The following is a 24,336-nucleotide window of genomic DNA, read 5'->3' as shown; positions in this document are numbered from 1 at the left end:
AGTTATTACCTCCCATGGTAGCCGCTTCATCCTTAGCCTTCTGCAAATTCTCCTTGGCCAGCTCCAGGTCGAGATTGAGTTGGATCTGCTTCCTCTCCAAATCAGCAGGCTCCAAGATCACAGGAATTCTGCAGTGAACAACAAGACAAGTTAGTCGATAGAAACAAGAATCAGTCATATCCGAGTGATAAGATGCAAAGATCAGATTATTATGGCAAAAGAGTTCTAACACTACCACTGAATCAAACATTCAATAGTAGTCTCAGGGACTACACCCAATGGGTGCACTTGGCGTGCCCCCACTGGCTCGATTTCCCACTCGACATGGTCTTCCCAGTACGAGTGGAAGGAGTAAAAAAACGACGACATGTTTTCAGACCACCGCCAACTGCCCGCAGTCGACCGCGGTCTCGGGGACTACACCCAGTGGGTGCACTTAGCGTGCTCCCACTAATTCGGATCCCACTCGGCATGACCTGCCTAGACCAAGTGGAAGTTCTATAAACAAACATTTCGCGAAGACCCCCGCCGAATCAAACATTCGACGGCGTTCTCGGGGACTACACCCAGTGGGTGCACTCTGCGTGCTCCCACTGATTCAAGAGCTCACTCAATGCGACCTGGTCGACTCAAGTGAAAAGAGCTAAATAGCAAAAGTTGAAGCACCCAGTGGGTGACTGGATGCAAGGTGCAGACTCATAATAGATGGATATTAAAGGTTCCAAAAAACTCATCCACGGACATCTTACGAATAATAAAGCAGAAGTTCTAAAGTAGCATATCCTAACAGAGCAAAGACCAAGCTGAAAGCCGACTCGGGAATCAACTCACAATCCCACTTACTTGGACATTGGCTTGAAGGGCAGAGCTGGCATCATAAGTAGCCTTGCTGGTTTCGTACACCACCTTCATTCGGTCCATCATCAAGCCTGCTTGGAGTATGGCTTCCTTAGCAGCACCTATCTGGTCCTCCGGGACGTGATGGGTAACAAAAAGGGGAGTTGGTGGAACAGATGAGGCATCCTAAGGAGCTGAAGCCTGGAGTTGCACAGTCGGAACAAGGGCTTGAGCAGTCGACGCCGAAGGTCGATTAGTCGACACAAGATCGGCACAGGAAACTGAAGTCCGAATTGGATCTTCGAGTTGCTGAACGACTGGTTCTGGTGCTGAAGTCGAGTGTGACACCTTGCTAGCAGGCACCTTCTTGCTCAGAGCCTTACCCCTTCTCCCTGTGTTCTTTTTTAGCACTTCTTCATAATCATCATTGTCGAGGAGTTCAATAACATTTGGCGGTGCTACACAACACTCAACAGTAAGAATTCAGTCAACCGTCAGAACAGTTGACAAAGTGAGAGCATGACGGTGGAGCTGTACCTGCTCGAGAAGTGGCAGCATCTGCAGTTTCCTCATCATCTTGATCCTTGTCAATGTCCATTGACGTCACAGAAGTGGCAACACTGGAAACTCCAAAATTCACTCGGTCAGGCGAGCAAACGGGTCGACAATATTCAAAGGGAAAGCAAAGAGAAGATACATACACTTACGCAGAGGCGACAGGAACGTCCACCTTGATCTTGGGCAGGGCCTTCCGAGGCTTCACTGGGGCAACCCTGGGCTGCTTAGCGGCCTTCTCCGATGGTTCTAGAGTCAAGGTCCGAGTGCGCTTGGGTACTTGCGTGCTTGATGGAGCTGCCTTGCCGCGCCCACCTGCGGGGTCATATGACTGTTTGGAACGACGCTCCGAGCGGGGCGGCGAGTCAACCTCCTCGCTACTGCCTGAGTCATCGTTGTCATCTTCACCATCGGTTCCAGATTCCCAGTCGGTACTTCCGTCCTCGCTATCCTCTGCTTCCGGGAGCTGTTCCCCGTTTGGCATTGAATACATCTTGGTATAAATTTGCAAGGCGCAAGTCAACACGAATCAACTAGATTCAAGAGCAATTGCAATTCAAGAGAAGAAAACACTCGGAACTTTGGGCCTGGCCTCTTCCGGCTCGTGGTTGGTGTCGAATGGTTGGACCCTCCTGGATCCCCTAGGGTTATACTTGTTCCCAGTAATGCTCCTCAGCCACAGAGCCAACTTCTCCTTGGCAACCTCCTCTGGGTGGGCCCGAGTGGTGTCTCCAGGGCCCGAGTACATCCACATCGGGTGGTCACGGGCTTGGAGAGGCTGGATGCGTCGACTGAGGAAGACCTCCAGTAGATCCATACCAGTCACACCCTCCCGGACTAAGTTAACGACCTGGTCGACTAAAATAGAAACCTCGCCTTTTTCCTCTGGGGTCACGGTCAATGAAGAAGGTTGGCGGAGTCGCTCCATAGTGAAAGGGGGGAGACCGGTCGACTGACTAGGAGTCGGGACGTCTTTGCAGTAGAACCAAGTCGACTGCCATCCCCGAACTGACTCGGGAAGGGTCATGGAAGGAAAAGTGCTCCTACCCCTAGTCTGAATCCCTAAGCCCCCACACATCTGGATCACATGGGTCTTTTCGTCATTCGGATTTGCCTTGTTCACCGACTGGGAATGGCAAGTAAATATGTGTTTGAACAGACCCCAATGTGGTTGACAACTCAGGAAATTTTCGCACATCGAGATAAACACAGCTAGGTACGTGATGGTGTTTGGAGGGAAATGTTGGATTTGGGCACCGAAAAAGTTCAAGAAACCCCTCAAGAACGGGTGTAGAGGAAGAAAAAAACCTCAGTCAACTTGGGTGGCAAGGAGGACACGCTCACCCTCGCGCGGCTGAGGCTCAGTTTCCCCCTTCGGCAGCCTCCAAGATCCAACGACAATCAGGCCGTCCTCAGCAAGCCTCTCCAGGTCATCCCGCTCGACGGTGGAGCGGATCCAATCCCCCTGGATCCATCCCGGCGGCAGACCGGACTGCGACGACGTCCCTCGAGCCGTCTTCTTGCCCTTCACTGTCGTCGTCGCCTTCTTTGCACGCTCCAAAGCCGTCGTCTTGTCCTTCACCATTGCGGCGGAGTGCGCACGGGCAGAGTGGGGGCGTTGAGAGTGGATGAGGGCATGATGGAGAAGCAGAGGAAGAAGAGAGAGAATGAGGTGCACTGTGCAACGCATCGGCCTCGACGCCTTTTATGGGCCTACTTCCGAGTGGCTGACCCGTGGGCCCGAGCAATCCTGTCAAATCCCACAACAGTTGCTCACCCGATATGTGGCGAAAAAGGCGACGCAAAAATCGAGGCACCCTATCTACCCACTCCGATTACTACGGCACGCTCCATCCGGCGTGCTTCTCCAAAATTTTGAATCCCTTGAGATCCGGGAATCGCAGAGCAACCAATCGCACCGAAGATTTCGCACCATAACAACACTCGAAGATTGTCAGTATAATTCCCTCGACGACCTCTGAATCGATCAAGGATTGAAAGAAGGTTGAAGCTTCACAATGATTTCCAGATTCCAGTGAAATGCCTCCGAAGCATAGAATCGAGTTAGAATCAACTTCAACCCTTCTTCACTCAGACCTCAATCCATTCGGGGGCTAATGAAGATGACATGTACCTAGGGTAGGGTCATAGGTCTGACCTAGACGCCCTACCCAAGGACACTACCCTAAAGTCAAAGACATTCAAAGTACAACCGATGACACCGACTGAAGTCACTCGACCTTACGGAGAATCACTCGGATATCCCAATTCCACTCGACTAAGATAGAGTCACTCGACCTTACGAAGAATCACTCGGAGTACAGAAGATCTAAAGCCACCTCTGGATGACAACGGTCAGGCGTTCACTCCGTAGCCTTGAAGGTCATTAATAGTCATTATAGCAGGCATTACCAGTAACGTATTTGTCTTAATCTACATTAAACCGTGTATAACTGAGGCCTGTGAAGGGGTGGCGCACTCTATATAAGCCACCCCTCCCCTCTGGCACAAGGGGTCGCACCCCCTATAACCCTCACGCATAATCCAATCGACCAAGCCTCCAGGCACCGAAACGTTGGGCTATTACTTCCTCTGAGAAGGGCCTGAACTCGTAAACCTTATGTGCACAACCTCGCCATAGCTAGGGCATTGCCTCCTCCTACGTACCTCCTATTCTTACTATCAGACTTGCTACCACGACACGCGACACGGAAGAAAGTGGTGCAACACTCGGTGTACTTCGTTAGCTCCTTGTTACATGGGGCTAGATTGAGATACTCTGGCGTGCGGAAGTTGATCTTTGGTCTCATTATGTCCTCAAGGAAACTTTGCGACTACTTCCAAGCCCATGAGATCACGGTTGTTACTCGTTTTCCGTTGCAAAGGATACTCTGAAACCCCGAGGCTACCGGCAGAATAGTGGAATGGGCTTTGGAGTTATCAAGCTTTGGTTTGAAGTTTGAGAGCACATCAACAATTCAGAGCAGGGCGTTGGCAGAGTTTATTGCAGAATCGATGCCAACCCTTGATGAGGAAGTGACCGAGACAGTTATCCCCGGCAAGGAATCGCCCCAAGAATGGATTATGTATTTTGATGGTGCTCTTTCCCTGGAAGGTGCAGTGGCTGGCGTACTTCTTGTCGCCCCCTCCGGGGAGCACTTGAAGTATGTCATCCAAATGCATTATGCCCGGGAAGAAGCAACCAACAATACAACTGAGTATGAAGGGCTCCTTGCTGGGCTCAAGATTGCAACTGAATTGGGAATTAAGAAGCTGATCATTCGAGAAGATTCACAGCTAGTGGTGAGACAAGTCAACAAGGATTACCAAAGTGCATTGATGGAGGCATACTTCTAGGAAGTGAGGAGATTGGAGGAGTGCTTTGTCGGATTGCAAACAGAGCATGTACCCCGTGCAGAAAACAACATAGCTAATCATCTATCAAAGTGTGTTGCATGGGAACTTCCTGTGGAACCATGGACTTTTGTTGTCCATCTCACTCAGCCCTTCATATCCCCAGCAACAATGGCCCGGAAGAGGAGAAAGTTGGACTACGGTAAGCCTCTCCTTGTAGAGCCATCTGCTCCTAGCAGAGACCCTGCAGGAAACAACTCCTCACAGCCTGCCAGACCACCCCCTCCAGCCGGGCCCATGGACTCCACGAACGAGGCTGGTGCTCCCGTAGCAGAGGAGATGCCATTAGTCCTCGTTGCCGAGCCCCAGGCTCCAACTTGGGCAAGGCACATTGTCCACTTTCTCCAAACCGGAGAGCTTCCTGGCGACCAAGATGAAGCTGAAAAGGTAGCCCGGAGGGCCAGTATGTATCAGTTTTTAAATGACACTCTGTACAGAAGGAGGCCCAATGGTGTGAAATTGAAGAGTGTCTACCGGGAAGAAGGAAAGGAACTGTTGGCTGAGATTCACAGAGGAATGTGTGGCTCCCACATTGGATCGAGGGCATTAGTTGGGAAAGCATTCCGGCAAGGATTCTATTGGCCCACAAGCCTCCAAGATGCGGTCGAGGTAGTCACGAAATGTGAAACCTGTCAGTTCCATTCCAAGAAAACACACCTGCCTGCCCAAGCTCTTCAAACAATCCCTTTATCATGGCCATTTTCGGTCTAGGGGCTCGATATCCTCGGCCCCTTCCCCCGAGCAATCGGGGTCTTTGAATTCTTGTTCGTTGCCATTGACAAGTTTACAAAGTGGCTGGAAGTGGCTGCCATGAGAAAGGTGACTGCTCAGTCAGCTATCAAGTTCTTGAAAGAATTGGTGTGTCGTTTTGGAGTTCCGGCAAGGATCATCACCGACAACGGCACCCAGTTCATGTGCCGCACCTTCATGCAATATGTTCATGCCCTCAGATGCAACATCTCATTTGCCTCTGTGGCATACCCCCGGAGCAATGGACAAGCTGAGAGGGCGAACGCTGAAGTACTACGCGGACTCAAGACAAGAACTTTTGATACGCTCCAGAAGCACAGTAGGTGGTGGATCAAGGAGCTACCGGTAGTTCTCTGGTCCCTCAAAACGACACCAAACCGAGCTACCGGGCAGACTCCTTTCTCCCTAGTCTACAGGGCAGAAGCAGTTATCCCCGCGGAACTCATCTACGGGTCGCATCAAGTTCTTGCGTACGATGAAGTACCGCAAGATCAGCACCAACGTGACGACGTTGTGCTACTCGAGGAGAACCGTCTCCGGGCTGCTACGCGTGTTGCATGCTACCAGCAACCCTGCATCGCTATCATAGCTGCAGGGTTCACGCCCAGTGTTTTGAGGAAGGTGACCTTGTCCTTAGGCGCGTTAAGACACCAAGGGTACAAACAAGTTGTCACCGAAGTGGGAAGGCCCTTACCGAGTAGTACCATTCACCAGACCTGGCGCAATCCGTCTGGAGACCGGAGATGGCACTCAGTTGCAAAATGCATGGAATATTGAGCATCTCCGCAAGTTCTACCCATAAGGCGCGGCTATCGGGCCCTGCCCGGCAGCCACCCTTTTGTACAGGCCTTGCCTCAGGTGCATGTAAACCCTTGTAGAAAGCCAGGGCGATGACCCTGTGCAAGAGAAAATAAAGAAGCGCTGTGGGGGGGGCCCGACCAAGATTGCATGCATGCATGAGCATTCCAAGATCACTGCATAAGCATTTCATGAGCATTTGCATATGCATATAGATAGGATCGTATTCTGCATTCATTCTCATCTAAGTTGCAGGTTCCTGCCAAGAACTTGGCTTCGTCAAGGAATTGAGAAGATTGCCCGGCACAGCGATCCCCGGCAAGCCAAGCAGATAAGTTCTACCTCCTGCCGTTAGTGTTCTGTAAGCTATAACCTGTGCATAAGAAAGCCTCGCCACCCTTTTGAGACTTTGGTGCTCCCATCCATGACTCGAACGTTGCTTCGGTTAGGATGGTCGCAGTGGCCTTTGGCAAAAAGGAGTTGGCGGGGGGCTGGTCCCTTTGTCTGTTCCCCTACAGATGCAGTTCTCCGGCAGACAAAAAGGTTACCGGCAGGATAGCCTGCCGGGGAAAACTCGTTTATTTTTATTAAAGAGGCATCTGACCTCTGCATGGACATACACATGCACGTGTTCCCGGCAAGGTTCATGTTTTTCATTAATTTTCTAACACAAGTACAAGCATTACAGAACACAAACATGGACTCGAGGGATTACATTATTTGAATTAAAATTTGGCATGTGTCGACAGATTTAAGATTGAAAAAAGATAAGTGCCCCATAATCCCCTCTTTTTGTTTCCCCTCCTTCAAGTACTGCGGTGGAAGGGGGAAAAGACGAGAAAAGGAGCACCCAAGCAGGAGCCCACCCCGGTCCCGTCAGGACCCGCTTGGCACGGCCTGACAAGACTGGGTGTGGCGAGGCTGCGAAGGAGGAGTCCGGAGGACCGGGCAACACCCTCTGGTCGCCACCTCCAGAGCCAGCAAGAAGCCCTGGCTTGAGCGTCGGTGGAGTCATCCACCAAAGCTCAACCGGAAGACTACTAGAGGGGAGGCGAAGGCGCCAAGAGAACATCCCTCCCAGGTTATCACGCTAGGAGGCTGGTGATGATGATGCCGGGGAGGGAGGGGAAGAGCGGGAAGACGAGGCGGTAGGTCGCCGGTCAGAGGCGAAGGCATCCACTCCATCGTACTCCGACCTGACCCCCTGCGACCCGCCTTCTCTGTCTTCCCTCGCCTTCTCCTCACCACCGCTGCTCCCGAGAAGCGCCAAGACTCCAGTTCGATGCCTCCCTCGGGAAGACGGTGAACGGCCAAGACGAGCAGGGGGCACGAGGCGCACCGCTCCCCGCCTTGGTGGGCAGGAAGGCGCGCCTCTCATCGACATCAGCCACAAGACTACTGGGAGGGGCAATGCTGGGATTACCAACTATCTCCAACCCTACCTCTGGGCCAGCCTCGAAGAAACCAAGATATTTGCCACCGCAAGGACCAGGCTCACTCCCTGAGCATCAGCATCAGCGTGTGGCAACGTTAACCCCCACCAAGAGCCCGGGGGCTGGCCCCAGGCTCTTCCCTTCGACATAACCGGTAGAAGCAGAAGATAAGAAGGGGAGGAATGCGAAGATGAGTGACTCCGCCCACCTCCGCCAGTCCCTTTTATAAGCGGGCGAGGAGGGGAGCTGCTCCATCAACGGGCGGCCGCCGTCCTCCTCCGCCAATTCAAGATGACCGGGATCTCACCGTGATGCTCTCCCACGCCACGCGCCTCTGTTACCTACCCTGCGCGATGCATGCAACATACATGGCCAAGGATAAGGGCGTGGTGGGAAGAGTGAATTGGCCGTTTCTACCCCGTGCGTTAAAGTCATTCACGGGCCATAACTGGAGCGGCCCCACCACTATTGGCTTTACACGACACGCGAGGAAACCGGAAACTGGCCCGGGATCAAGGCTAATGAAGAAGCAAACAAGACCTCAAGAGACCAGCCCCTTCAGCAACCCTCACATGTGCACTTATTAGGCCCTACCCCGACGGTGCTCGGCAGCGCATTCGGGGCAGGCCCGGGGGCTTCTATTGGTGCAACAATCCCTGGGTCTGTTGCCCAGACTGTGCACAAGCACAGGAACAAGATTGAAGCACCGACCCAAATCAGAGTGCAATAGACCAAGAGATTCGGAGGACCAACATGCAGATCAGAGGGACCAAGATCAAGCCAGAGAAGCAGGATTTCGTCAAGAGAAAAGCCTCCCTTGTCGGGCTAGCGAGCCCGGCAAGGGGCGAGGCCACCCCCAGAAACAGACAACCAAAACGCCCCGACAGGTAACGGAGGCGCGTGGCGCGGGAGAATATATAGCAGCCACCCTACCACGACCCACGTCATCGATCAGTGCGGTGTCAAGCCGTGAAGTGATTAAGTGGCAGCCATTCGCCACATGGCAGCCATTTCCTACAGGAGAAACCCATAGACGACACCCGTCCTACGACGTGTCAAGCGAACAGGCGCCACTACAAAAAAAAGACACATCCGTGACATTTTGGGCCGAACGAATTTTTTTCTGTCATACTTATGACACTTCTATGACGATAATTGTGACAAAACCCGGTATCATCATTGATGTGGTGGGGTCCTACTTCTATGACAAAAAATCATGACAGAAAATGGGCTTTTCGTACTGGGCGGGCCGGAGATGCAGCTGCATGACATTCTTTGGGCCGTCCATGACGGAAAAAACCGTGGTAGAAGCAAGGGCGAGGAAAATAGGGGTGTTCCCGGTTACGGTGGGTGGTCGGGGCCGAGCGATGTGCGTTTCTCTCGTACACGCACGCCCGTGGGTGCGAGGCGTTGGGCTCTAAGTGAACCCGAGCGATTGCACTGCAGGCTACGAGTTACTGAACCTGAGCGATCGATCGATGGCTGTTAACTGAACCCGATCGAGCGATTCCTTCGCTACTGCTGCTAACTGAAGCCGATCGATGCTGCCTCTGGATGAACAGTGAGCGTTGCTGGGGGGGTTTGGATGAACAGTTCCTGGTGGGGGTGGATGAACAGGACCCCGTGGTGTTGCCTCTGGATGAACAGTGAGCGTTGCTGGGGGGTTTGGATGAACAATTCCCGGTGGGGGTAGACGAACAGGACCCCATGGTGTTGCCTCTGGATGAACAGGACCCTGATCGATCGAGCCGGTTGGGGCTGGATGAACAGGACCCCATGGAGGGCTGGATGAAGAGGACCACCCCGTGGAGGGCAGGATGAACAGTAGACGGTGGAGGGCTGGATGAACAGTAGCCCATGGAGGGGTGGTTGAACAGGAGCCCGTGGAGAGGGCTGGTTGAACAGTAGCCGGTGGAGTAGAGCGCGGTGGAGGCTGGATGAACAGTCGCAGGTGGAGGCTAGAGGAGGTTAATGGTGGATGAACAGTAGCCCGTGGAGGCTGGAGGGGGTCGACGGTGGAGATGAATAGTATCCCGTGGAGTCCCGTTTTGCGGTACGCCACACCCCTCCCGATGAACAGGACCCCTGTTTCGACCGTAGCGCTCCAACACAAGTCTGTTTCCTCTGTTTTGCGGTACGCCACACCCCTCCCGATCAACAAGACCCCCATTTCGACCGTAGGAGGTCCGTTTCCTCCGTTTTGCGGTACGCCAGACCCCTCCCGATGAACAGGATCCCGTTTTGACCGTGGCCGGTCGAACACAAGGCCGTTTCCTCTGTTCTGCGGTACACCAGGCCTCGTTTCCATCCGCTGTTCCGTCCAAGCCGGTTGGCTCCCACGCGTTCCGTTGCCTCCCAATGAACACGACGCATTCCGTTGCCTCCCCATGAACACGACGACGATGCAGTTTCTCTGTTCCGACCGAGCCATGTACACGAGCCCTGGCCGTACGTATGCGTGAGTAGGCGTTCGAGACCCTGCCCGTATGTACGTACGTGGCCATATTTTCTTTCTTGCAGACTGGCCGCTGTACGTACGTGTACATGCTACGTGCGCGCCTCTACTATGACACGTGTGTGCCTCTACATCGACCAGTATGTAGTACACGTTCGCGACCAGAATGACACGCTACGTACGCTTCGACCAGGTGGGTCCCGACTGTCAGGCACTTCCTTGCCTGCGAAGATGTAGCTGGTGGGTCCCAACAGTCATGGGGGCGAATCATTTTTTTGCCCGGACGCACTTCCTTGCGTGCGAAGATGTAGCTGGTGGGTCCCAGCAGTCAAGGGGAAACGTTTTTTCGCGAAATACGGTGGCCCGTCCGGTGGGTCCCCGCTGTCAGGTGGAGGAATAATTATTTCGCGCGTAATAAGGAGGCACTTCCTTGCCGCGGCCGTGGACCCAGCTGTCAGCATCTCCATGTACAGTCCACATCCGATGCAAGCCGTTCCTTGACCACGTTGACCATGCTGCGCCGAGAGCACCAGGGCGGTGGACGACGGTAAGGCCTAGGAAGGGGACAACGCGGAGCCGGGTAAGACGCGACAGTGGAAGCCTGCGCGGAGAGGAGTACGAGGGTTCACTGGTTCGGCTGCGGTGTGAGGCTGCCGTCACCGTAGAATAACAGGGGGTGTGGGTGAGTGGAGGGATGGCCTGACCAGCGGTGGGAGTAGTAGGGGACGGTGAGGCCTCCGCGGCAGCACAGCCGGCCACGGGAGGCAAGAGCACGAGGCACGACCGGCGCTGGTTTGGGTGGCTGGAGCAAGAAGACCAGAGGTTGAAGAAGCATGGCCGTTGGATGGACATCGTACGGTCACTGGAGCTAGAATCGTGCATATTGACTAAGTTGACAACGCGCTCCGTCCCCATCAACTTAGTAGGCCCACAAGTCAGTCTGCCACTATGCTGGGTCCCAGCTAATAGGGGGAGTATTCATTTTTTTTGTGCGTAATAAGGAGGCACTTCCTTGCGTGAGAAGATATAGCTGGTGGGTCCGAGCTGTCAGTGGCGGTAACGTTTTTTCGCGAAATACAGAGGCCCTTTCGGTGGGTCCCAAATGTCAGGTGGATGAATCATTATTTTGCACGTAATAAGGAGGCATTTCCTTGCGTGCGGCCGTGGACCCAGCTGTCAGCCTCTCCACATACAGTCCACTTCAGATGCATGTTGGTCGTTGACCACGTTGACCAGGCCGCGCCGAGAGCACCAGGGCGTGGACAACGGCGAGGCCTAGGAAGGGAACGACATGGAAGACTCGGCAGTTGTTTCCCACGCGGAGGGGAGTATGACTGTACGAGGGTTTACTGGTTCGTCCGCCGTCCCCGGAGAATAACAGCAAGTGTGGGTGAGTAGAGGGATGGCTAGGCCAGCGATGGGAGTACGGTGGGGCGGTGAGGCCTGCGCGGCAGCATAGCCGGCCGCGGGAGGAGGGAGCAGGCAGTCCCGCCAGCACTTGTTTGAGCGGGTGGAGCAGGAAAAGCAGAGATTGAAGAAGCACGACAGCCGTTGGATGGACATCCAACAGTCACTGCTCTCGTGTGCATTATTTCTAATAATGTACAACCCATTTGCTAATTCTTAAGAATTTTTTTGGAGCCCATCTTCTTTTTGTTAGCATTAAACCCCATATTGTGGCCACGGTTAAAAAGTATACGAATGTTTTGCATATTTCGGTGCGGTCAACTATTTTTAATCCCGAAATATCGATTCACTTTCAAACTATTTTGAAAAATAATTTATATAAATATAAAATCCAAATAATTGTCCATGCATAAAAATCAATGGAATTTAAAATCTTTTAATGAAAAAATTAAAACTAATTCCCGGTTCGATGTGTTTTAAAAATGTACAGCCCATTTCTAGGCAAACCAAATGAAACTCTCCTCGTCTTGAAAGATTTGCAGCCCGGCAGGGCTGATAAAGCAAGTAGGCCTCGTTTGGGTATTTCTTAAAAAATAGAACTAGGCTAGCCATTTTCAGCAAAAAAAACACAACTGCGCTCATGATGTGGTAAACATAAATAAAACCCTGGCTAGACGGGCCACAGCCCCGCACAGCCCCGTTGTTACCCTGATCCGTTGCTAAAACTAGTATAAATAACAACTGCTTGTTCCTCAAAAAAACTGCGTGACCTGCTGGGTCCCAGGTGTCAGCCGCTCGTAGTGTAATTCTCTCATTTATTGACTACGTTGACAATGGCGTGAGCCCCAGATGTCAAACCATTAGGAGGAACCATACTTGCTTGCGTACTGCCATGACGTTGGTGGGTCCCTACTATCATCCTCTCCACGTACAGTCATCTCCTTGTTCCTCTCGGTTGTTGACGACGTTGACAACGCAAGAGGGCGGCGCACCGTGCACGGCGAGCGAACCAAGGCCGCAAGGCGGAGGATGACGGCGAGGCCTCGGACGGAACGAACAGGAGCCGTGGAAGATGCGCCGGTCCAGTCGTAGGCGGAGGGGAGTACGAGGGTTGACTGGTTCGGGTGCGGGTGCGTGTTGGGGCTGACGTCGCCGGAGAATAACAGGACGTGTGGGGGAATAGAGGGAGGGACTGGCCAACTTTGGAGGGTACATATGGTAGGGCGGCGGAGGTGCAGCCAGCCATGGGAGGCGGGAGCAGGCGGAGCCGACGGGGTGGTTTGGTTTGGGTGGCTGGAGGAAGAAGAAGACAAGAGATAGAAGATACACGACACATGTTGGATGTCACTCCAACGGCTGGTAGGCAGAATCGTTTGTTGACTGGCTAGTAAGTCGACACCACCTTGGATAGGCTATTTCCTCGCGGGTCCCAAATGTCAGAATCCAAATCTATCATGGCCATGCAGCCCTTCCTATGAAAATTTACAACCCATTTGATGTGCTAGTTGGAAATAAGTTTGTGGGTGCTGGTGGGTGTTAATCACTTGGCTTCTCTAATGCACAGTGAGCTCAAGCAGCCGGCGAGAGTGATGCTATTTCCCTTGGTTGGGATTTGTTAGTTGTTACAATATTTCACTCTAAATTGAACGACTGGCAAGCCATTTGCCTTGCTTCAAAGAAAATATGACAGTCACAGCCCAGTTGAAAGAGGCAAGAACATCTAACTCCAGCTTACAAACTCTACAAAAGCACGAGGGTTAATTGTTTATCAAGTTTACAAAAAAACCCAGGTTGAAAAGGGCAACAACATCTAACTCCAGCACTGTTTTTGGCAGTCACAGTCAAATGGATCGGTCAGGTCCATAGAATGAACATCCTGGGTCGTAAAATTTACTGGATTATGACCACAATATGTTGTAAACAGAAGCCCGGCACGTTCAGAAGCTCTTTTGCCCACCTGAAACTCCTTTTTTTGCTCTTCCACATACCCATCCGTCAAAACCATGCTGCTGATAAACTTAAGCCTAATGGACAATAGTAACCTCGCATTCAGCAGGAAGAATGTGACAAATCTAGTGTTTGCACGGTTGGCTACATATCGTTCTAGCATTATTGTCTTCAATCGAATCTCATAAGTGAGAAAATCCCGATGCTTACGAATCCACCGATTGGTTATAACTTTCTTACCCCGTCATGTTGCCTAAATAGACATGAAGATTGAAAACAGTTAAGGTCTAAAAAAAGAGTGTCGAAAGAGCAACAGCTGAACGGTTAATTCTAGTACACTATATGCGGGCTTCCAATGTGCGTGAAATTATCACCTTTATATACAACATGTCCAGACATGGAAAGCATTGCAGCAAGCCAATAATCTTGTTCAGATCAAAACTATTCATTTGGATATATAAGATCTTGATAGAATCCAGCACCATTGATAGGCCATCCATGGAGAAAGTCTTCATTGAGCATAGAACATAATATTAGTACAAAATGTGTACTCCAAGATGACATATAACTTATGCGCAGAAATTTAAAATGCAGCTTATGGTTACAAGTGTAGATGATAATGTAAAGTACCTGAAGAACTGTGGAGCCAAACACCATATTGAAATGAGCACAGAGATCATGTATTACACCCAAGGTCTCCAGTTCAGGCGCATAGAGGACAATTATTTGCAACGGTGAATAACTAGAATCAAGGATCAACCTTTGAAGTGAAGGGGCATCTAGGATGATGAGCTGCCTTCCGTCAAAACAAATTCCAATTCTTACAAGGTTAGGCGACTTTATTTGGAGACAACCGATTCTAACTGTGAAAACAAGCACCAAGCACTCCAGGGCAGGGCAACTGGAGTGGATGATGCTGTGCAATGAGGCCTCCGATATACGAACCCGCACAAGTGAAAGTTTCTTGAGAAATGGGAGTCGAAGGTTTAGTACCAGATTGTCTAGTAGGTCGCACAGCGCAAAGGTGGCGGTGTGGAGAGAGGACGAAAACCATGAGATGGACATCGGTGCTGAGGGCACAGGTAGATGGCATTCGGTATCTGGTAGGTGATTTCCAGGGGAATAGTAGAACTCAAGCAGCTATAGTTCTGTGAATTCAGGGGATTTCAGCCAGGCATCCACCATGCAGGGCGGGGTCACCGCTTCTACGGGTTCTTGGGATCCGGTGGGGGCGGGGTCGCCGCTTCTCCCCGCGCTGCCGTGTGCGGGATCTACAACAGGCGTCGCCGCTGGCGGGAGCCTCATCTTCTTGGCGCTGGGGTCAGCCGACTCCATTTTCCTCGAGGGCGTCGCGTCGCGCTCACGGATTTGAGCAGAGTAACGAATGATGAGCCTAGTTGTAGTGCGAGTGAAGAAGAAGGGGAGCTGGGGTTTTTTATAGTAGTGAAGAGGGGAGCTGGGGTTTTATGTAGGAGTGAGGTGAGGAATTTGGGGGGTACGAGTGGAGCGAGCTGACATGAGGTGGGTGGGAGTGAGGAGGAAGAAGAACACCCAGGTTTGTTTGGGGGGCGGTGTGCTTGGTGTGGGTAGCGCCTCTCATTCAGTAAATATATGGACTATTGAATTGATTTTACTATTTACTAGGGTGGATGGGCTGTTTTGTCTTGGGCCCAGAGAAACAATTACTACTAGTACAGTGGAGACACTCTACAGCTACCCAGAAAAACAATTACTACTAGTACAGTGGATACAATACCGCTTCTGGCTCCTCCTAGGTCATCGAAACGTCTCCCTCTACTGACTGCCGTTATACTTTTGTTCACCGACATGCAGGCCATGCAGCGCGCGGGCCCAAATGCCATCCACCAAATTAGAAGGCAGTATGTAGGCGGAGAGTCACCCCGGTCGTAGCGCGGCAATAACGAGCCGTCGTATCACAAAACCCCACCTCCCCGCAGTCTAAGTTTGACGGACGAAGCAACCATCATTTCACTGTTCGCTGAATCCCCTTCTCCCTCACCGTCTTCAAGAAAGGCAACACTCGCATCTGCCACTGTTCTTCTCTCCCAACAAAGGGAAGGTACGTGGATCCGTGATGTTGGTATATTTTCATTCAGAGAAAAAAAGAACTTTTGCAAAGCAGTAACCGATCCTCACTCTCTTTTTAGTTTCATTGTCATTGCGATTGTGTTTTCCTTTCAGTGGTCTCCTAGTATTCGTCAGTTTCATGATGGACCAAGGAGAACCAGGCAAAGATCTGCCGATATTGGAGCAGAGCGGGAGGCTGATCCCCATGAGACAGAGAGCTCCAAGAAGATGAAGGCAGCCACCGAGCCGACCCCAGATACGCTCACGGCCACTACTGGGATGGTCAACACCCCGTTTGAGGTTACAACCCCCGTGGCACTGCAGGAGCAGTTTTCCCCCTTCGAGGATGTGTCCCCCCCCACTGAGCTGCCCAAGGTGATTTTCTTCTTTGCCGATCTCGATTGTGGTTTTTCATCTAAGTATGTGGTGATGAATAATGCAAAATTTTATTAGCTTCGATGCCATGCTATACATAGTGGTTTAAATAACTTGTGTTTCTTATACTAGAAAGTAATTCAGAATTTGTCTCTGTTTCAATTAGAGCCCTGATGCAGACAAGGATTGTGTGGTTGTACAAGTCACTCGCTATGAGGCAGATGACCTGAATATACACACTGGGAAAACAGAGTTTTTTGGTTGTTGGATCATGGAAGCCATTTGCGCTTATACCAATGAAGAGTTGTATTCCAGCCTCACTGTTGTCAGGCGTGTTGTCCAGGGTGTCCAGAAGCACAAGAAGTTCAAAGCTACTCCTTCGTTTGTGAGGCATACTATTCTTGTCAAGCTTACGCAGGAAGATGACATGGCATGCCTCCACAAACAAGTTTATGAGTGGCAAGGCCACAAGGTTGTCTTCATGAAGGTTCACAGGATTGAGCTGCTGCCGGACATCCTCGATGATGTTCATGGCAAGGTCCGTCTTGTGTCCAGCCCAAATTAGATCGAGGCATGAAATACTTGCCCCAGCTAGTTTTTAATAGTAGTTTGGGTTCTGTCTAATTATCCGAACCTTGCCTGTTATCGAGCCCTCTAGGGCTAGTACTCTATTTGAATCCGTCTATGGGAACTGCTGCTACTTTTGTGTGCCCATGAATCATCGTAATTGTTGCCGAAACAGATGCCTCCTCACTAGTTTTATCATACGAGCAGTATGTGTTTTGATGAAATAGAGTACTCCTTTGAGAACTGTGCGCCGACGTATACATAAGTACTTGTAAATACTGTTGGTGCTACCCCACTTGTAAGCAGTTGTGCAAAACACGGCACATTGGTTCAGTTCGCTTCAACACTAGGCTATCGACCAGCTAACAATCAACAATCTGCTGTCTAACATATAAGCAACTATGTATGTTTTTACAGTGGTTCATGCAATTAAGTGAGGCCACAATGTAAATTCCAATCGTTCACACGCTAGTCCAGCGTTCATGTGGAACACTCACATTAAACTCGGCTTCATAAAAAACTTGAAAAGCATAAGTTCAGCAATTTTATACATCTCAATGATTCATAGAACGTAACAAACATATACTAGTTCACAGCAAAAGACAAAGTTGTGAGAAGGTTTACAAATCAGGATAATCAAGCAAGGCTTCTCTGAGCAAAGGGCCTCCCGGCAGGCTTAAATTTCCTGGAGTTCACTCTGGTTTTTTCTTGTTGCCACCATCCAGGGTTAGGTTCTCTCATTCCAGAATAACCAATTATAATTGTGTTCTCAGCTGGAATGCTGAATTGAACCATGTAGTGTACTGACCAGCTGAAATTCTTGTGCATTCCGCTAAATTTAAGCACCGCTATTTGTAGAAATAAGCAGAACACAATGCCTCTTGTCTACGCACCTGTCCAAAAAACCACCGTGCAGCCATGCCATCTAGTCCTTGATACATCTCCAACGTATCTATACTTTGTGAAGTATTCATGCTATTATATTATCCATCTTGGATGTTTTATGGGCTTTATTATGCACTTTTATATTATTTTTGGGACTAACCTATTGACCCAGAGCCCAGTGCCAGTTCCTGTTTTTTCCCTTGTTTCAGTGTTGCGAAGAAAAGGAATATCAAACGGAGTTGAAATGGAATGAAACCTTCTGGAGAAGTTATTTCTGGAAAGAAAGCAACCTGATCGACTTGGAGTGCACGTCAGGAAAGAAACGAGGGAGCCACGAGGTAGGGGGCGCGCCCACCCCCCTAGGGCGCGCCCTCCACCCTCATGGGCCCCTCGTGGCTCCCCTGACGTACTTCTTCCTCCTATATATACCCATATACCCTAAAACGATCGGGGACGAGAAGATATCGGGAGTTCCACCACCGCAAGCCTCTGTAGCCACCAAAAACCAATCGGGACCCTGTTTCGGCACCCTGCCGGAGGGGGGGAACCCTCACCGGTGGCCATCTTCATCATCCCGGCACTCTCCATGACGAGGAGGGAGTAGTTCACCCTCGAGGCTGAGGGTAAGTACCAGTAGCTATGTGTTTGATCTCTCTCTCTCTCGTGTTCTTGATTTGGCACGATCTTGATGTATCGCGAGCTTTGCTATTATAGTTGGATCTTATGTTGCTTCTCCCCCTCACTCTCTTGTAATGGATTGAGTTTTCCCTTTGAAGTAATCTTATCGGATTGAGTCTTTATTGATTTCAGAACACTTGATGTAAGTCTTGCCGTGCGTATCTGTGGTGACAATGGGATATCACGTGATTCACTTGATGTATGTTTTGGTGATCAACTTGCGGGTTCCGCCCATGAACCTATGCATAGGGGTTGGCACACGTTTTCGTCTTGACTCTCCGGTAGAAACTTTGGGGCACTCTTTGAGGTTCTATGTGTTGGTTGAATAGATGAATCTGAGATTGTGTGATGCATATTGTATAATCATACCCACGGATACTTGAGGTGACATTGGAGTATCTAGGTGACATTAGGGTTTTGGTTGATTTGTGTCTTAAGGTGTTATTCTAGTACGAACTCTAGGGCTGTTTGTGACACTTATAGGAATAGCCCAACGGATTGATTGGAAAGAATAACTTTGAGGTGGTTTCATACCCTACCATAATCTCTTCGTTTGTTCTCCGCTATTAGCGACTTTGGAGTGACTCTTTGTTGCATGTTGAGGGATAGTTATATGATCCAACTATGTTATTATTGTTGAGACAACTTGCACTAGTGAAAGTATGAACCCTAGGCCTTGTTTCCTAGCATTGCAATACCGTTTACGCTCACTTTTGTTACTTGTTACCTTGCTGTTTTTATATTTTCAGATTACAAAAACCTATATCTACCATCCATATTGCACTTGTATCACCATCTCTTCGCCGAACTAGTGCACCTATACAATTTACCATTGTATTGGTGTGTTGGGGACACAAGACACTCTTTGTTATTTGGTTGCAGGGTTTCTTGAGAGAGACCATCTTCATCCTACGCCTCCCACGGATTGATAAACCATAGGTCATCCACTTGAGGGAAATTTGCTACTGTCCTACAAACCTCTACACTTGGAGGCCCAACAACGTCTACAAGGAGAAGGTTGCGTAGTAGACATCAGTCCTCGGTCCATGGATGAACTGGTAGAAAGTGCATTCCGGACTAGGATGCAGTTGTTTTCGCTCGTCCCTACACTGCAATCAGGAAGTAAAACGTACGAATCAACTTCTTTTATATTGCGTTGGTCATTCTACCTAGTAACTACCAATGTAGGAATACCTGGAAGACGGGTGGTTAGACGATGGCAACGAGGCCATCTCATCTTGTGCAGTTCTACTAAAACTGAGGTGTGTGCTTTTGATTGCACGGATAGAAACGATATGGAGACAGACATCCCGAAACGATATGGAGACAGACATCCCTGTTTGCGCAAATACGAAATACGGTTATTTAAACAGTGACAGATATTTGCAGTGGCGTATAATTAACAGCATCATCTATTGTGTTATAATTGGCACTAGATTGACAGTATGAAAGTGTCCTTAAGTAACTAGCATCACATCACATCAACACTGCAACTAGATTAACATGCAGAACAATAGCATTAGTATTACTGTCATGAGAGTAGCACATGGTCAGTAAATGTGCAATCAAATTTGTGCAGTTCCACTGGGATGAAGCAATGTTAGCAGTGTGAGACTTAAGTGTAACTGCAAAAACACAATTCATGGGAAATAAAGCAAGACGGAAGCACTTCATATAATGGTGGTGGCATTGCTTCAATTTATCGACGGCACTAGACCATTACTTATAGTGACATCAGGTGGCATTGCTTAATGCTTCATGTGATTTTACATTAACGGTAGCGATATGGGCGTAGGGACAGCAGAGGCATAAAGTGGTGAGGCAGATGTGGTTGCCGAGAGCGGCGAACACTCAGGCAGCATGTCTGCATTTGTCCCATTTTTTATCTCCTCGGCAACATTTTCCTATGTGAGCACAGGAAATCTAGACCTGCTCATTCTCATTTGCGTTGTCCCCCAACACCCGTCACTTTCTTTCCTTTTTCAACCAAGAGATAGGTCCACTTCCCCCCACCCTTCGCCATCCACCATGCTTTCTTTGTCTTTTCAACCAAGAGACCGGTTGGGTAGCCAGTATCTACTACTTTCGCCCGTTTCCTCTTAGAACCAAGTCCTAGATTCATGCTACAGCTTTCCCACTTTCTTCCATGTTTGAACCAACTCTAGAGTCGACTGTATGAACTAGATTTGGCTTTGGAACAGCGGACGGAAGTAGAAAAAGATCCACACGAAGCCAAGTGGGGAGCTGGGGCACTAGAGCAAGGCAGGTTTCGAAGGAATATATACCTGAGGGTCGTCGGCATGTGGCAAGGACGACGTCGGGAGGCCGCATCTTGGCCACAATACCGCAGGGAGGAAGAAGGGGTCGGAGGCCCTCCGGAGCCGGCGCTCTCTCGGAGAGAACGGCACGGCCGCCGATCGGGACGCGCGGGCAGCCGTTGGTCTCCTCCCTCGCCACCGACGACAGTGTGAACGATGCACCTACACCCCTGCCCTGGTCGAGGTTGTCCTGCCGGATTTGTGACCAGCCGTGAGCTGAGAGAGAGTGTGGCCACCTATGTCTTGCTTAGATATGGAGAGCATGAGAGAGTGAACAAGAGGAACCCTAGTAAAGCAAGCGCTAAGGCTCCTGCTTATATATATAGTGGAGTGATTTTGTTGTACCAGCTTCAAAAAATGTGCTCCTACGTGTACCCGCGAGTGGGTGTGAGAGAACTAGTGCGTGCGTGCACCGCTTCTCTTCGTGAGAGTACAATATACTATTCCCAAAGAACGTTCGCCACAAGAGTAATAGTATAAGTGTGTGACGTGTGAGCTAAAATAAAATGTGCACGATGTCTTTTGTTTTTTAGAAGTTCTGAGGGTAGGGTGTGACGAGCACATATGTGTGTGACGTCTACCTGCAGATAGATGGTGGGTGCGAGAGGACTCGGGAGGGTGCGTGTGCGTGAGAGAGAGGGGGGTACGTATCAATGCAATGCATGTGTCCATAAATCATTATCGGACAAACGTTCTCCACAAGCCTTTTCCTGACGAACGCCGTAAGAACCATTAGATCGGCATCCGACAGTGTCAGTTTTGCCATGTCATTTAACAGAACAGCCACTCCTCCTACACACAAATCTTCCACGTGGGTGTAAGCAACTGTCGTATGCTCCCTCCATTCCAAAATGCAGTGCATATAGCTTTATTGAAAATTCGAACCTCGCAAACTTTTACCGAGTTTTCGTGTACCAAATTGCACATGTAGAATACCCTGTATATATCATTTCAATCATCTTCGAGAGGTAACTATAAAGATGGGGGAGGAGAATACAAAGAAAGACCATCGTATCACCTGCAGCAATTTCAACCATCCTTTGGTGTGGAGGAATATCATAGGAACTCTATATGATATGATTTTTATACGATTTTTTCCTTTAGAGCCAATTGGTTCATTGGAATAGATTCATATACTCCATTTCAAAGGAAATAAACATGATATCATTTCTATAGCTTTAGAGCCACTTGGTTCATATGAATGGATTCCCTATACTTCCATAATTTCAAAGGAAAATAAACATTATCGTATATTCAATAGAAAAGTTCCTATGATATGAACCAAATTACATCTCTTTTCTAATCCCTCCTCATAGGAATTGAGATACATGTCATCTCTAGATTCAATAGAAAAGTTCCTATGATGTCAACCAAATGACATCTCTTTTCCAATCCCTACTCATAGGAATTGAGATACTCCATGTCATCTCTTTCCCTACAACTTCCATGTATACATCTTCTATTCCTAAATAGCTAGTACAACCCACTAGTAGCTTTTTTCCAAGACATGCAACTATGGCACAAGAACTATATAGTGTGCGAATAACTTGAAAGATGGTCGCTGGATGAAGCTAATCTGACAGTGCAGAGATGGCAAATCCGTACACTACTGGCCGTTGGATATCATCAACATCCCACCAGATCTGCCACATGTACAATTTAGAAGACTCCATGGTTGAACTTAAGCATAATGCACAAACCTCAAAACACAAGCACTTCTCCTTTGTCCTAGAATCTTCCGTATCATAATTGATTTTTTTCTCAATGAATTGCCATTATTTGTTTTTTACTTTATGCTTTACAATGCACAACCCCATGAATCTTAACATTTTTATAAAACTAATTGATTTTGAATGAGATGAACTATAAGAACTAAACGAACATCTACATCATGCATATATGACTCAAAGCTTTACATGCTATAGTGTGTATTTATTCATAATTTGGTTTCGAAATCTCATGCGTTCAATGCATGTGTACCTTACTAGTTTTGAGTAGAGTAGCAAATTTCACGTGGCCCCGGGTATATAAAAAATGCAGGGCCCATGCATCATTGCCTTTCGGTCGAATCTACATCCACAATTTTTTGTACGTACTATATCTCCACTGGTCCCCAAACCCAAAATGCTGCCTCGTTCCCTAAAACCAAGCGGCCCACACATATTTAAGGCGTCGACTCGAACTCAATCCCTCTCCCGTTTACTATGATGTGGCCCCGCACGCCCTAGTAGTACTCCTACAAACCCTACCGCCGCATGCATCATCGGTTTTCTTCAAGAGGACGAGGGAGAAGCCGATTTGTAGTGGAGGCGCTTTAAAAAAAATGATCTGTAGTGGAGACCCCTACCCTAGGGTGCCCTAGGTAGCTGCCGCAGGCATCATTGGTTTTCTCTTTTATTTATGCTCTTGCGCCCTAGAGTGAAATGATGGTTGCTTCGTCCGTCCAGCTTAATGCGGGAAAGGTGGGGCTTTGTGATTCGACCCCTCATCGCTCATTTTCTACTATTGCGGTGCTACGACCAGGGTGCCTCCAATTCCAACCGCTGCTCCGAACTGTAATTTGGTGCATCGCACGTGGAACAAGACGGTGGATGAGCCACATGTCGGCCAAAGGGGTCCTGTTAAGTGTGTCGCCATTTCGTGTGTGGACTGACCCTACTTTAGTCGCTACGCCAACACGACAGGTGCAGCCTAGCACTTGGTTTTGCTCCTTGGTGAATCCCGACTATATTGATCTAAAAACATACGTACTGAACTACCCTCTCCGTCTCGTTTTTTTAGACGTCTCGGTTTATAGGGCGCACAAGTAGTTCTAGGTCATCCATTTGACTAACTAAATCTTAGTTACTATGTCACAAAAAGTATATCATTGGATTATTAAGCGGATGTAGTTTCTAAACATATACTGTTCATCACATATATAGCCAGTTAAATTCTCAACCTAGAACGACGTGCATGCCATGTAAACCGATACGGAGGAAGTATAGTAGTAAAAATGAGGTGATTTTACCAAGCGATCGGTGGGGGAGCATGGCCTATCATGCGGTCCCACGTGTCATGATGTACCAAGGCGATGCGCGTGTCCCTCTTGAGGCACAAGCAATACTACGTGGTTTGAGATGATGGCGAACCGAAGTGTGAAATAATGGTTGCTTCGTCCGTCTGGGAAGGTGCGGCATTGTGATTTGACGTCTCATTGCTCATTACTACTACTACTACTGGGCGGTACGACTGGGGTGCGTCCCCTCTGCTGTTCTGCATTGTTATTTGGTGCTTGAAACGTCGACCCGGTTGCTATATGTCCCACACGTCGGCGACAGGAAGTACAGAATTCATGAAAGCGAGCATCGACGGAGGAGTACAAGACACGGCTTGGGTCTTTGCTGCTTCGCGCGATCCATCGATACAAACCTGGACTAAAAAAAGGCGAGGGCGGGTCTTTTCCCGCGCGGCACGCAGGGGAGTTTGGCATAGTCTATTCGAGGCAAGGAGGCAGGAAGGGAAACAAGCAAATAAAGGTTGAGCGACTTAGTTTTGGGAAAATCTGATTTTACGGAGTACGTACCCACTAGGGTTTATAGGGCTCATCTAAAAACATTCGTTTTTCCGTTTTATAAGTCTCAATTCTACTACTAGTAGTAGTACCATCACATATTGGATTTCGAGGTGCGTTAGATCACCCGATGCAAGCAGTGTCAAGAGAAAACTCACCAATGCATGTAGAAGTTCATGGAAATTTAGTGGTCATTCATGCATTCGTTCTAATTAATGCCTCGGTAAACATAACTTCTTGAGAAAAACGAGCGTACTAATTACTTGTGCAAACTAG

The sequence above is a fragment of the Aegilops tauschii genome, chromosome 2, assembly GCF_002575655.3.
Source record: "Aegilops tauschii subsp. strangulata cultivar AL8/78 chromosome 2, Aet v6.0, whole genome shotgun sequence".
Classification (NCBI taxonomy): domain Eukaryota; kingdom Viridiplantae; phylum Streptophyta; class Magnoliopsida; order Poales; family Poaceae; genus Aegilops; species Aegilops tauschii.
Note: the sequence above shows the minus strand (reverse complement) of the source record.